This window comes from Scyliorhinus torazame, chromosome 1 (genome assembly GCF_047496885.1).
Source record: "Scyliorhinus torazame isolate Kashiwa2021f chromosome 1, sScyTor2.1, whole genome shotgun sequence".
NCBI lineage: Eukaryota > Metazoa > Chordata > Chondrichthyes > Carcharhiniformes > Scyliorhinidae > Scyliorhinus > Scyliorhinus torazame.
In genome coordinates, this window is record NC_092707.1 from 264480707 (window position 1) to 264495920 (window position 15214).

Sequence of the window (15214 nt, forward strand, 5' to 3'; positions counted from 1 at the left end):
TTCGAAAGCGAAAGCCAGTCGTGATGTCCACAGCAGGGGCACGGAGATATATGGAGCCCCTGGGGATTGAGGGCCGAGGCTGGGCAACCTGCTAGTGCCCTCTAGCAGTGCCAAGGGGGTAGTACCAAGTGGGCAGTGTCAAGGGAGCTCTGGCAGGTGGGAACCCTCTTCCATTGGGGGGAGAGGAGAGCCCCGATGCCTGCGAAGGGGGTCATGGCTGTGAAGGGGGAAGAGTGCCCTACCGATACTCCCATGGTGGGTCGCCCTAATGCTTGTGGGTTGATCCTCCGTATCCGTGGGAAGGTTGGGGGCACTATATTTTAAATGCAGATCAGCGCGCCCTTTAAAGATGGCTCTGGACTTCCAGAGGTGGCCATGAGCTAAGCAGTCGCACAAAACCTGGCTCTGGCATGAAATCTTTGATTGCCACATTTAAACTTAAGTAAACTGCACTAAAAATATTTACAACCCCTCAGCCTAACCCCCGCAAACCGCATCGTCAAGGGAAAGAGGGAAAAAATGGGAAAAAGTCAGCCGCCCAATCTAAAGGACAGCAAGGACGAGGGGAGGCAATCCTCAGCCTTGGAGCTGACAGCCACACGAGGGTAGCACAGACCCGAGGAGGGCCGCCCCCATAGAGTTCTCAGCACAGAGCCAGATGCTTGGACAGGTTTACAGGCTTCATCATCTCCGAACTCTGAAGAACTGAAAAAAGACCTCCTGGCAGCCATCAAGACAACAGTGGAGGCTGCGACAGCCCTCGTGAGGGAAGCAATGGCCAAGATGGAGCAGCAGCTTGAGGCCTAAGAGATGACAGCAAGAGACCTCGAGAAGGCCACCAAGGAAGAAGGGAAACCACGCAGCACACAAAGCCGAGGTGGCAAGCTTGATTAAGACCCAGAAAGGGCTAAAAGGATGTAGTAATCACCACTGTTGCACATATTAGAAGATGTGTGGTAAGACCCTGTACTACAGATACGGTGGTAGTCCCTGCCTGCTGGCTCCACCCAGTAGGCGGAGTATAAATATGTGTGCTCCCCATACAGCAGCCATTTCGCCAGCTGCTGTAGGAGGCCACACATCTTAGAGTAATAAAGCCTCAGTTGTATTCAACTCTCGTCTGTGCAATTGATCGTGTATCGATTTATTACTCTAAGATTTTCAGAAGATGGACCTCCGCATCAAGCCGGATCGCCTGCAGCTGGATCTGCAATCAAGCGACGCCAAAAAGGACTTTCAACACTGGCTAGCTTGTTTCGAAGCTTACATCAGGGGCGTAATTCTCCGGTATCGGAGCGATGTCCGCCGACTGGCGCCACAAATGGCGCAAATCAGCCCGGCATCGCGCCGCCCCAAAGGTGCGGAATCCTCCGCATCTTGGGGGGCCGAGCCCTAACCTTGAGGGGCTAGGCCCGCACTGGACTGATTTCCGCCCCGCCAGCTGGCGGAAAAGGCCTTTGGTGCCCCGCCAGCTGGCGCGGAAATGACATGCCGGGCGGCGCATGCGCGGGAGCGTTAGCGGCCGCTCACGGCAACCCCACGCATGCGCTGTGGAGGGAGTCTCTTCCTCCTCCGCCATGGTGGAGACCGTGGCGAAGGCGGAAGGAAAAGAGTGCCCCCACAGCACAGGCCCGCCGGCGGATCGGTGGGCCCCGATCGCGGGCCAGGCCACCGTGGGGGCACCCCCCGGGGTCAGATCGCTCCGCGCCCCACCCAGGACCCCGGTGCCTGCCCGCACCGCCTTGTCCCGCCGGTAAGAGAGGTGGTTTAATCCACGCCGGCGGGACTGGCATTCTAGGAGCGGGACTTCAGCCCATCCGGGCCGGAGAATCGCGGGGGAGGTCCGCCAACCGGTGCGGCGCGATTCCCTCCCCCGCCGAATCTCCGGTGCCGGAGAATTCAGCAACCGGCGGGGGCGGGATTCACGCCAGCCCCCAGCGATTCGCCGACCCGGCGGGAGATCGGAGAATCTCGCCCCAGGTCTGCACCAGACCCAATCCCGGAAGCTCAGACGATCCAGATACTCTACTCGCGGCTGAGGTCCAACATTTTTCCTCTTATCCAGGACGCGCCGAACTACGACAAAGCCATGGCGCTACTGAAAGAGAATTACGCCCAGCAGATGAACACACTCTTCGCCAGGCACATATTCTCTACTCGCAGTCAACTCCCTGGTGAGTCCATGGAAGATTTCTGGCGTGCTTTAATTCCCCTGGTCAGAGACTATAACTGTCAGGAGGTCACGGCAATGGAACATTCGAACCTCCTCATGCGGGACACCTTCGTTACGGGGATAGGGTCAGACCTCATACGCCAGCGACTTTTAGAGGGGGCCACGCTCGACCTCGCAGCAACAAAAAAACTGGCGCTATCGATGTCGGTCGCCTCGCGCAATATTCAGGCCTACACCTCCAGCCACGCGGCCCACCCCTCCTACACATCGTAGACTCCGCAGACGGCTGCCCCACCGGGGGCCTCACCCAGCCAATACGCCTGTGCCACACGCCAGCCAGCTAACCCCGGGGGCTCCCGATGCTACTTCTGCGGGCAACAGAAACACCCCCGCCAACGCTGCCTGGCCTGCACCGCCCTTTGCAAGGCCTGCGGCAAGAAGGGGCACTTTCGCTGCTGTGTGCCAGGCCCGCTCAGTCGCCGCTATTGCCCCGACCCCCCTCACGTACGGACAATGGGCGCCGCCATCTTCACCTCCCTGGACCACGCGCGGCCAGTGGGCACCACCATCTTCTCCTCAGACCATGCACGGCCAGTGGGCCCCGCCACCTTCTCCCCCTCAGACCACGCACAGCCAGTGGGCGCCGCCATCTTCCCCTTCTCGGACCACGTGCAGCCTATGGGCGCCGCCATCTTTTTCAACCCCGCCACGTGCGGCCCATGGGCGGCGTCATCTTGTCCACCCCAAGATCATCAGGTGCCGCCATCTTGTCTTCCCCATGGCACATGGGCACCACCATTGTTCCAGGACCCGGGCACCCCATTGTTCGACACCAGCCACGACTCGCCTCGGTCACGATCGGCCAGTCTCGCCCGCACAATCTAGCCACCGCCTCGACAAGCGTGAAGATCGATGGGCACGAGACCTCTTGCCTGCTGGACTCCGGGAGCACCGAAAGCTTCACCCATCCAGATATGTTAAGGTGCTGCTCCCTTGTGGTACACACCGCCAATCAAAGAATCTCCCTGGCCTCCGGATCCCACTCTGTGGCAATCCGGTGGTACTGCATAGTCACACTCACGGTCCAGGGTGTAGAATTCAGCGGCTTTCGCCTCTACGTCCTCCCCAACCTCTGCGCTGCCTTGCTACTTGGCCTGGACTTCCAGTGTAACCTCCAGAGCCTAACATTGAAATTCGGCGGGCCCCTACCACCTCGCAAAAAGTTGGTTTACAGGTGCAACAGGTGATTAAGAAGGCAAATGGAATTTTGTTCTTCATTGCTAGAGGGATGGAGTTTAAGACTAGGGAGGTTATGCTGAAATTGTATAAGGTGTAAAGATAGATAGTTTTTTGAAGAATAAAGGGATTAAGGGTTATGGTGTTCGGGCCGGAAAGTGGAGCTGAGTCCACAAAAGATCAGCCATGATCTCATTGAAAGGCGGAGCAGGCTCGAGGGGTCAGATGGCCTACTCCTGCTCCTAGTTCTTATGTTCTTATGAATGACAGCACAATGCCTCAAATTGAACCAGGAAATGAAATTAACCTACGAAGAACCCTGCAACAAGCAGTTACCTGAAAAAAAAAAGAAAATCGCTTATTGTCACAAGTAGGCTTCAAATGAAGTTACTGTGAAAGGCCCCTAGTCGCCACATTCCGGCGTCTGTTCGGGGAGGCTGTTACGGGAATCGAACCGTGCTGCTACCCTGCCTTGGTCTGCTTTCAAAGCCAGCAATTTAGCCCTGTGCTAAACAGCCCCTACCTACGCCCAAACCGATGATTCCGACCTTGAATACTTCGATACCGACCGTTACATTTTCTCTGGACCTCGCGAACCCAATGCAAGCTCCGACGCAAACAGTGATGATATGGTCCTAGAAGACAATGACTCGGACGAACCTTTCACCTTGGGAGACTACCCCAGTACCAAATCCGAACCGCAACTAGACGTGTTGCACATTGACGACCCCGATGACTAGTTCTTCAGATTTGAGGATCTTCAGCCCAGCAGATATGACATCCCAACTCGTGAGTGCAGGATGATGCTGCAGCCTGAAACCAAGAAACAGAGAGCGGTACAAGCCCACAGAGAGTGGCTTGCTGCTACACAGAGCGTGGTCCACGCACCGCTCAGTGTTCCCGACTCTACGAACGAAGACATGCAAGACTCCACACCGCAGTCCTTGCATGAACAAGAAGTGACTCCAGTGTCACAAGCCTCCGAAGCGAGCTCGTGGACAGCCTCCATGATAGAAGCAACGCAAGACTCCGACGCGCAGTCCTTGCAGGAACAAGACGATAAGGGTCTAGCAACCTCCTCTGACCAACTAGCGGCAGACGATGCAAGTCTGCCATGCTCAAGTAAACAGCAAGAAGACTATGACAGTCTACCACGTTCCAGTGCACAGCAGAACGACCATGACGGTCTATCATGCTACAGTGAAGAACAAAGCGACGATGACAGTCCAAGCCCAAATGAAGGACAACAGCAAGACAATGACAGTCCACCCACATTGGTTGCGCCACCAGATGAAGACTCTGACAATTTACCCAACCCAAGTGAACAACAAGCAGCTACTGAGGTTCTACCCATGGTATGTGAGACGAGTGATGACAGCATCCCACTTCCCATGCAAGATGTGCAAAGTGACAGACCTCAGCTAGTGTGTACAGAAGCACTCGACAATCACTGTGAGACCACTGGTGACTCCGGTAACACCATGATACTTCCACCCTCATTCGCTCGAACCTCTCCACACGTCAATGCATTCCTGCATGTTCCGACTCCAGACATGCAGCTTCAAGAAATCTCAGCTGACCCCAGTGAACCCGCTAAGACTCCGGATGGGGAGCATCAACAAACCAACACTGTCTCAGTTAAAACAGACCACACTCCAGATGGGGAGCAACCAAATGCCGATTCTGATTCACGTAAGCCGGACTTTACTCCAGACAGGGAGTGCCGCAACCTCAGTGATGGCACGCTCAGGGTGACAGCCAATGCCACAAAGACAGGAGATGGATCACTTAACAATTACACTGGGTCAGTAATAACAAGCAGCGGCTACAGTCCAAGAGGAATACACCAATATTCACCACAGCTATATCCACACATGTTTTCCACACCAGCAGTGCAGCCAATGACAGCTCATGCTGGACAAACCCAGTATTCAGGCATGCAGCAGTCTATGCATCATATTCTCAAACAGGCCAGCACTACGGATTGCCCATTAATGGAATCAAGACCGAAGGAGGACTACCGCAAGCGCAATCTGCACTACAGACTGGATCCCTTAGTTACAGCCCAGATTTGCTGCACCCCAGCCTGGCCAGACGGCATATTCCTATCAGATGCAAGGTTCTAGTTTCACACCATCACCAGGTATTTATGAGAGCAGCAATTCTGTTTCCAATTCGACAAACTTCAACGGTTCTCAGCAGGATCACCCTTCCAGCACAGCACGTGGCCAGAACCAGTATGTACAGTCTTATCCAACTTCATCATATGGCACATCCATGACCTTGAATGATGCTGTTGATGGTACCCCTTCAACGTCAAAACCTTATCAGCTACAAGATGCCATCCGATAGCACCATCACAAACATTGAAAAAGAAAGGGTCTCCAAATCAGACAGCGAAGTGATTTGACCACTTCTTGGTTCCTGTGGCACAGGGACGTTGATGGCGTTCATAACCATGATGATTGGTGGTTTTTGGACTCACACGAATGATTTGGACTTATTGTTTAATCACTGTTCCCATGACTTGTATATACCTTACCTTATCTACCTGTTCTTTGTTCAATTTTCTCAAAGTGTACAGAAAATATGTAACATATAAAAAAGGGGGGATGTGGTGATGTGCATCAATGTAAATGCATGTAGGCGAGCTAGACATTAGAGGGAGCACAAGAGACATCACACACACACACACACTCAACCAATAGATCAGTTGGATAGGACATGACCAATGGACATTCCCGATACACACAAGGTGACACCATCGCAGGAGGGCATTACATCAACCCATATATAAGGGGCACTACACACATGATCTGCCTCTTTCCAGTGGAGACAGTCAGTGAGTAGAAACACAGGGTTGATTCAATATCACTCCCACCACGTGGATTGCAGCAACTGGTTAGTCAGTCTGGGTAGCTATAGTAGGATTAGCAGTAGTGTCGAACCCGTGTAATAGAAGTGTAAATAGTTTAATAAACGTGTTGAAGTTATCTCCACGTCTGAACCTTCCTTTGTCAAGTGCACCACAAGGAAGCCGCTTATGATACACCTAGAACATAACAAATCAGCGTCCAACATGCTGAAACATGTCGCTCCAGCAATCTCAAACGTTATTTCTTCCCTCTTCGGAATTGGGTAGTGCTCCCTTTTGATGTTAATAATAATAATAATCTTTATTGTCACAAGCAGGCTGACATTAACACTGCAATGAAGTTACTGTGAAAAGCCCCTAGTCGCCACATTCCGGCGCCTGTTCGGGTACACGGAGGGAGAATTCAGAATGTCCAAATTACCTAGGTTGTTAAGAAAGCATATGGAATATCCCCCTTCATTGGCAGAGGTACAGAATATAAAAGGAAGGATTATAATGTTAGAATTGTATAAAACACTGGTAAGGCCACAACTGGAATATTGTGTGCAGTTCTGGTCGCCACATTACAGGAAGGATGTTATTGCTCTGGAAAGAGTGCCAATTTAACGGCAAAATCTTTTTCAAAATGTTTTACATTCTGTGCCTCCCATGATTAGGTTGAAGGCTGACTGGATGTCATTAAGAAAACCTATGCTACAATTAAATAGATTCAGGAGCATTAATTAACAAAATTAATTATTTCACAAATTTGAATCCACTGATTGAAATAGCCGATGAACAAATATGCTAAAGCAGAATATGGGGCGGGATTCTCTAACCCCCCCCCGCCGGGCCGGAGAATCGCCGGGGGCTGGCGTGAATCCCGCCCCCGCCGGTCGCCGAATTCTCCTGCACCAGATATTCGGCGGGGGCAGGAATCGCGCCGCGCCAGTTGCCGGGCCCCCCCCCAGGCGATTCCCTGGCCCGTGATGGGCCAAAGTCCCGCTGCTGGAATGCCTGTCCCACCGGCGAGAATCAAACCACCTCTCTTACCGGCAGGACTACGCGACATGGGCGGTCTCCGGGGTCCTGGGGGGTGCCCCCACGGTGGCCTGGCCCGCGATCAGGGCCCACCGATCCGCGGGCGGACCTGTGCCGTGGGGGCACTCTTTTCCCTCCGCTTCGGCCACAGCCTTCACCATGGCTGACGCGTAAGAGACACCCCCCCCCACTGCGCATGCGTGGGGATGACACCAGCAGCCGCTGACGCTCCCGTGCATGCGCGGACTTCCGCCGGCCGGCAAAGTCCTTTCGGCCCTGGCTGGTGTGGTGCCAAAGGCCTTTCCCACCGGCCGGCGGCGCGCCACCACTCCGGCGCGGGCCTAGCCCCTCAAGTTGAGGGCTTGGCCCCTAAAGGTGCAGAGAAATCCGCACCTTTGGGGCGGCCCGATGCCGGAGTGGTTCCCGCCATTCCATCCCGCCGGATAGGGGAGAATGCCGGCCATGATTTGCCTCAATGTTCTTTTATGGTTTGGTGAACAGATCATACTTCAAGTAAGATGATTTACTAATCAAAAGTAACACTGGCTAGCAGTTGTGCCAAAATTGTTCCAGAGTATTCACTATTTATTGGGCTGAAGGAGGCCAAACTATGTAATTGACAACATTTTCCAACTAGCAAGTGGCAGTTTATAGCTTAACCTCATGTGCAGCTTTAATTCCCCCCCCCCCCCCCCCCACAAAACATCTGCCAAATAAAGCATCACTTCGCCACTTCTAACATATGCAGTGCAACATTTAAGAGAGAGATGGGTCGGTAGGATCCACACTCAGTCGGGTCTTTGTCCTTTTTGGGGATCAATGAGATTGAGGCTTGGGCCAGTGTGGGCGGCAGGGCCCCCTTCGATAGCGAGTCATTGAACGCTCCTGTAGGTGCAGAGCCAGTGCTGCTGAGAATTTGTTGTAAAAGTCTACCGGAAACCCGGCGCTTTCACTGATTTCAAGGAGTTGGTGCATTCACGATTTCGCCCAACCCTAGTGGTGCTTCCAGTACTTGTTTCCTATCCTCCCCCACCACCGGTATATCCAGTCTGTCGAGAAGCTGTCCTATCCCCGAGACCCCATCCAGGTCAGTAAAAGTTCGTAAAGGTCTTATTGACCTTGTTTGGGTCCGCTACCATCCTGCCGTTACTGTCTCTAACTTGTGCTATCTCTTTCGTGTCATGATATCCAAATCAGCATATCATGGTGCAATCACACAAACACTGATGGACAGGTAGTTGGACCAACCAACACACACAACATCGGAGCCAATCACCAGTGAGAACACACGCACTATAAAACAGGGAACATCACAGTTCCCGCTCATTCCACCAGGAGATAGCTCAGAGCACAGAGCTCACAGCGTGCCACTCAGACATAGACCATGTGCTGAGTGCCTCATCAAGATAGTGCTAGGGCTGGGTCCACAGGTTAACTGGTGAAGCATGAACCTAAGCCAGCAGTTAGTAGTTGTCGTTGTTTAAGACAATAAAATAGAGTTGTACCATCTACAGCCGTGTTGGATCATTTGTGCATCGGAACACCCAACACGACATTTCGCGACGGCCTATTTTCTCAGCTGGTGAGCCAGCATACGGCTGGCCTTGTCTCCATGTTCGTAAAAGTCCCCCCATGCCTGGCAGAGTTGGTGGACTGCCTTTTGTGTGGAGAGCAGGTCAAATTCCATCTGCGGCTTTTTCCTTTCCGTCAGCGGTTCCACAGTTGGGGCCGTGGAATACTGCTGATCCCCCTCCAGTATGGAGTCGATCAGCCGGTGCTTGGCTGCCCCCTCCTTCCTCTCCCTAAGGGCCCTTCAGGCTATAATTTTGCCCCTGATCACTGCCTTCAGTGCCTCCCAGAACGTGAAGGGTGAGACCTCCGTTTCTGGTTGCAGTATACATAATCGGCGATGGCTTGGGATATTTTAGTGTTGAATTCCTTATCGGTGAGGAGAGCTGCATCCGGCCTCCATTTAAAAACAAAATACTTTATTCAGGCATTTTCATAAACACAAACAAAAGCAGAAGAAAAATAATACATTATAAATAACCAACACCCCCCCCCCACTCCCCACGATCGCCCCCTTCTCCCACCCTGTCATCTCCATTTTTACCTCCCCCCCTCCCCCCCCCCACTCCTTGGTGACCCTTCAATCCTCCTTAAAGAAATCAAAACTGGCAAGTCATGCTACAGTTGTATAGAACTATAGAACCTTGGTAAAGCCGCACTTGGAATTTTGCGCACAATTCTGGTTGCCAAATTACCAGAAGGATGTGGAGGCCTTGGAGGGGGTGCAGAGGAAGTTACCAGGATGTTGCCTGGTCTGGAGGGTGTTAGCTATGTGGAGAGGCTGAATAGACTCGGACTGTTTTCATTAGGAAGACGGAGGTTGAGGGGTAACGTGATAGGGGTCGACAAGATTATGAGGGGCATGGATAGAGTGGATGGGCAGGCACTCTTTCACAGGCTGGAGGGGTCAGTCACCAGGGGACATAGGTTTAAGGTCCATGGGGCAAAGTTTAGAGGAGATGTGCGAGGCAGGTTTTTTACACAGAGGATGGTGAGTGCCTGGAACGCGTTGCCAGGGAAGGTTGTGGAAGCAGATACATTAACTACATTCAAAATGCATTGACAAATACATGGATAGGATGGGTATAGAGGGATACGGCACAAGGAAGTGCTGAGGGTTTGGGCCAAGGTTGGCATCATGACCAGTATATGCTTGGAGGGCTTAAGGGCCTGTTCCTGTGCTGTATTGTTCTTTGTTCTATGAGTAGGCCTTATGCGCGTGGGAGAAGAATGAGAATTATTTTTCTGTCGGGTGGTGAAACCTCAATGGATCATCCCCCCCCCCATATGCTCCATAAAGGTGCTCAGTTCACCTGCCATGCCTGACACTGTCTAACGTTGGGCCTTGTACTCGGCCATAGAGTTCTTGACGAACTTTGCGTCATCCCAGTTCGGGGCGTATATATATATCAAAACTACCAGGGTGCCTACCAAGAACCCACTAACATAACGAATCGCACCACCCCCCCTACCTCCCCCCACTCCCTGGGTCCGTAACGGTGTTTTCCTTCGGCAATGAAATTGTCCTACTAACTAATATGGCCACCCCACCTTGTCCTGGTGTCATAACATGAGTAAAACGTTTGTCTCACCCAAGCCCTTCCTTACTCATTGTCGGTCCCTCTCTCTTGGGTGTGTTTCCTGTAGGAAGGCTATGCCCACCCTCAGACTCTTGAGATTGGCGAGGACTCTGGATTTCTTCACCAGCTCCTTGAGGCCCCTCACATTCCATGCAACTATCCAGGTGGGTGGTGACTGCCCCCCTACCCCACCCCGCCCCACCTTGTGTGGGGTAATCCATACTCACATTGTGGGCCCGGCCCTGTCCGATCATGCCTCCTTTCGGGCCTTTCAAAATGGCCACCAACTCTTTTTTGCCATCTCCACCTGTTGTCTGTTGCAACCAGTGCTCTACCTGTACCCCTGTACCCTCTTGTCCTTGTGATTCCCCCTCCTAGTTTCCACCCCCGCCCCGGCTTTCCACTCTTCCCTGTGACGCCGAACCCATCTTTTTTTACCATTTGATTTCCTTGAGTTTCTGTCTCCCACCCTCCCCCCCCCAACCCTCTCCTGCGGCAGGTGCTCCCTCCGCTGTTGTCCCGCACACCAGCTTATTCGCTCGTGTTAAGGCTCCCCTATTGATCAGATACTTTTTAAAAAATAAATTTAGATTACCCAATTATTTTTTCCAATTAAGGGGCAATTCAGCGTGGCCAATCCACCTACTCTGCACATTTTTGGGTTGTGGGGGCGAAACCCACGCAGACACGGGGAGAATGTGCAAACTCCACACGGACAGTGACCCATAGCCGGGATCGAACCTGGGACATCAGCGCCGTGAGGCAGCTGTGCTAACCACTAGGCCACCGTGCCGCCCTTTGATCAGATTCTATTTCACTCCCATCTGCCTCTTCTTACCCTGCCCCGCCACCTCCGCCCCCAGTGGCCCCCCCAGCTTTCGGCCGCTGTCGAAGTGACCTGTGGACACGGTCTACCTCCAGGGGCTTGGCGAAGCCCTCCTCGCCGACCAGTTTCCTGAGCATCACCGCTAAATACTCCATGGGTTTTCTCCCCTCTATTCCTCCTGGCAGCCTCACGATTCTTAAGTTTTGTCGTCGTGACCTGTTCTCCTGGTCGTTGACTTTTCCTTTGATGCACGATCAATTGCACAGACGAGATTTGAATACAACTGAGGCTTTATTACTCTAAGATGGGTGGCCTCCTACAGCAGCTGGTTAAATGGCTGCTGTATAGGGAGCACACATATTTATACTCCGCCTACTGAGCTGGGCCAGCAGGCAGGGACTACCACCGTACCTGTAGTACAGGGTCTTACCTCACATCTTCTAATATGTACAACAGTGGTGATTACCACATTCAGCCCCTGTTAAAATTGAGTCCGGCGGAGGTGGTGGAGAACTATATACAGAGCAAGTTTAATATACAGAAGCAAAAAAAAAAAAATATCTTTCTGAAGTCCAGTACAAGGTGCTTTGATAGTCCCGAACCAATTATAAATTTAGCCGGTCCGGGGCCTTGATGTGGCGTCGGGAGCGACGCAGTGGTGGCGGCGATTCCGGTGTTGGTCTGGTACTCGGTGACTCCGGGACCGTGCTGAAATGCTCTTCATCCTCAGGCGTGGGCAGGGGGAGGACAGATGGTCCTGGGGGGGTTGCTGCTGGGTGCGCCAGGGGAAGGGGCTTGGAGCCGGGCCAAAGGGGTGTGTGTGTGTGGAACCTGCTGGCACCAGGTCCCTGAGGGAGACAGTATCCTGGCGGCCATCGGGGTACGCTACGTAGGCATACTGGGGGTTAGCGTGGAGTAACTGCACCCTTTTAACCAATGGGACCGCCTTGTGGAGTCGGACGTGCCTACGGAGGAGTACGGGTCCTGGAGCTGAGAGCCAGGTCGGGAGCGACACCCCAGATGTGGACTTCCTGGGGAAGGCAAAGAGACGTTCATGGGCTGTGTCGTTAGTGGCGGTGCACAGTAGCGACTAAATGGAGTGCAGTGCATCGGGGAGGACCTCCTGCCAGCGGGCGGCCGGGTGATCTCTGAACCGTAGGGCCAGTTGGACGGCCCTCCAGACCGTCCCGTTCTCCCTCTCCACCTGCCCGTTTCCCCGGGGGTTATAGCTGGTCGTCCTGTTGGAGGCGATCCCCCTGCTGAGCAGGAACTGACGCAGCTCATCACTCATGAATGAGGATCCCCTGTCACTGTGGATGTAGGCGGGGAAGCCGAACAGAGCAAAGATTGTGTTGAGGGCTTTGATGACGGTGGCAGACGTCATGGCGGGGCATGGGATGGCGAAGGGGAATCTGGAGTATTCATCGACCACACTGAGGAAATACGTGTTACGGTCGGTGGAAGGGAGGGGTCCTATGAAATCCACGCTGAGGCGTTCAAAGGGGCGGGACGCCTTCACCAGGCACATGTGGTCCGGCTGGTAGAAGTGCGGTTTGCACTCCGCACAGACCTGGCAGTCCCTGGTGATTGCCCTGACTTCCTCGACGGAGTGGGGCAGATTGTGGGCCTTTATGAAATGGTACAACCGTGTGACTCCCAGGTGACAAAAGTTATCGTGCAGGGTCTGGAGTCGGTTTACTTGTGCGCTGGCACATGTACCTCGGGATAGGGCATCTGGGGGCTCGTTGAGCTTGCCGGGGCGATAGAAAATCTCGTAGTTGTAGGTGGTGAGCGCGATCCTCCACCTCAAGATTTTATCATTCTTGATCTTACCCCGCTGTGTGTTATTGAACATGAAGGCTACCAACTGTTGGTCAGTGAGGAGAATGAATCTCCTGTCGGCCAGGTAATGCCTCCAATGCCGCACAGCTTCAACGATGGCTTGGGCCTCTTTTTCAACGGAGGAGTGCCGAATTTCGGAGGCATGAAGGGTGCGGGAAAAGAATGCCACGGGCCTGCCTGCCTGATTGAGTGTGGCAGCTAGGGTGACGCCTGATGCGTCGCTCTCCACTTGAAAGGGCAGCGTCTAGACTACTTACTGCGTGCATGGCGGCCTTGACGATATCGGCTCTAATACGGTTGAAGGCATGTTTAGCCTCGGCCATCAGGGGTAAAAGGGTGGACTGGATGAGTGGGCGGGCCTTGTCCGCATAGTTTGGCATCCACTTGGTGTAGTATGAAAAGAACCCCAGGAAGCGTTTGAGGGCCTTGGGGCAGTGGGGAAGGGGGAGCTCCATGAGGGGGCGCATGCGGTCGGGATCGGGCTCCAGAGCTGCGTTCTGGACCACATAGCCGAGGATGGCCAAGCGGGTTCGTGCTGAATACGCACTTCTCCTTGTTGTAGGTGAGGTTTAGGAGAGTGATGGTGTGGAGAAATTTGGCAAGGTTGGCATCGTGGTCCTGCTGATCATGGCCGCAGATGGTGACATTGTCTAGGTACGGGAAGGTGGCCCGCAACCCGTACCGGTCGACCATTCGGTCCATCTCCCTTTGGAAGACCGAGACCCCATTGGTGACGCCGAAGGGATCCCTGAGAAAATGGTAGAGGCGGCCATCTGCCTCAAAGGCAGTGTATGGGCCTTACGAATGGGGAGCTGGTGGAGGCGGATTTGAGGTCTACAGTTGAGAAGACCCGGTATTGTGCAATCTGATTGACCATATCAGATATGCGTGGGAGGGGGTACGCGTCGAGCTGCGTGTACCGATTGATGGTCTGGCTGTAGTCCACGACCATTCTGTGTTTCTCCCCAGTTTTCACCACTACCACGTGGGCTCTCCAGGGGCTGTTGCTAGCCTCGATGATGCCTTCCCGAAGCAGCCGCTGGACCTCGGACCTGGTGAAGGCCCTGTCCTGGGTGCTGTACCGTCTGCTCCTGGTGGCGACGGGTTTGCAATCCGGGGTTAGGTTTGCGAATAGGGAAGGCGGATCAACCTTTAGGGTCGCGAGGCCGCACATAGTAAGAACATAAGAACTAGAAGCAGGAGTAGGCCATTTGGCCCCTCGAGCCTGCTCCACCATTCAATGAGATCATGGCTGATCTTTTATGGACTTAGCTCCACTTTCCGGCCTGAACACCATAACCCTTAATCCCTTTATTTTTCAAAAAACTATCTATCTTTATTTTTAAAACATTTAATGACGGAGCCTCAACTGCTTCTCTGGGCAAGGAATTCCAGAGATTCACAACCCTTTGGGTGAAGAAGTTCCTCCTAAACTCAGTCCTAAATCTACTTCCCCTTATTTTGAGGCTATGCCCCCTAGTTCTGCTTTCACCTGCCAGTGGAAACAACCTGCCCGCATCTATCCTATCTATTCCCTTCATAATTTTATATGTTTCTATAAGATCCCCCCTCATCCTTCTAAATTCCAACGAGTACAGTCCCAGTCTACTCAACCTCTCCTCGTAATCCAACCCCTTCAGCTCTGGGATTAACCTAGTGAATTTCCTCTGCACTCCCTCCAGTGCCAGTACGTCCTTTCTCAAGTAAGGAGATCAAAACTGAACACAATACTCCAGGTGTGGCCTCACTAACACCTTATACAATTGCAGCATAACCTCCCTAGTCTTAAACTCCATCCCTCTAGCAATGAAGGACAAAATTCCATTTACCTTCTTAATCACCTGTTGCACCTGGGCCAGGAGGCTTGTCTACCTTTAGCCCCATTAGTTTGCCCATCACTACCTCCTTAGTGATAACAATCCTCTCAAGGTCTTTACCTGTCATAGCTTCATTTCTATCAGCCACTGGCATGTTATTTGTGTCTTCCACTATGAAGACCGACCCAAAAAACCTGTTCAGTTCCTCAGCCATTTCCTCATCTCCCATTATTAAATCTCCCTTCTCACCCTCTAAAGGACCAATATTTACCTTAG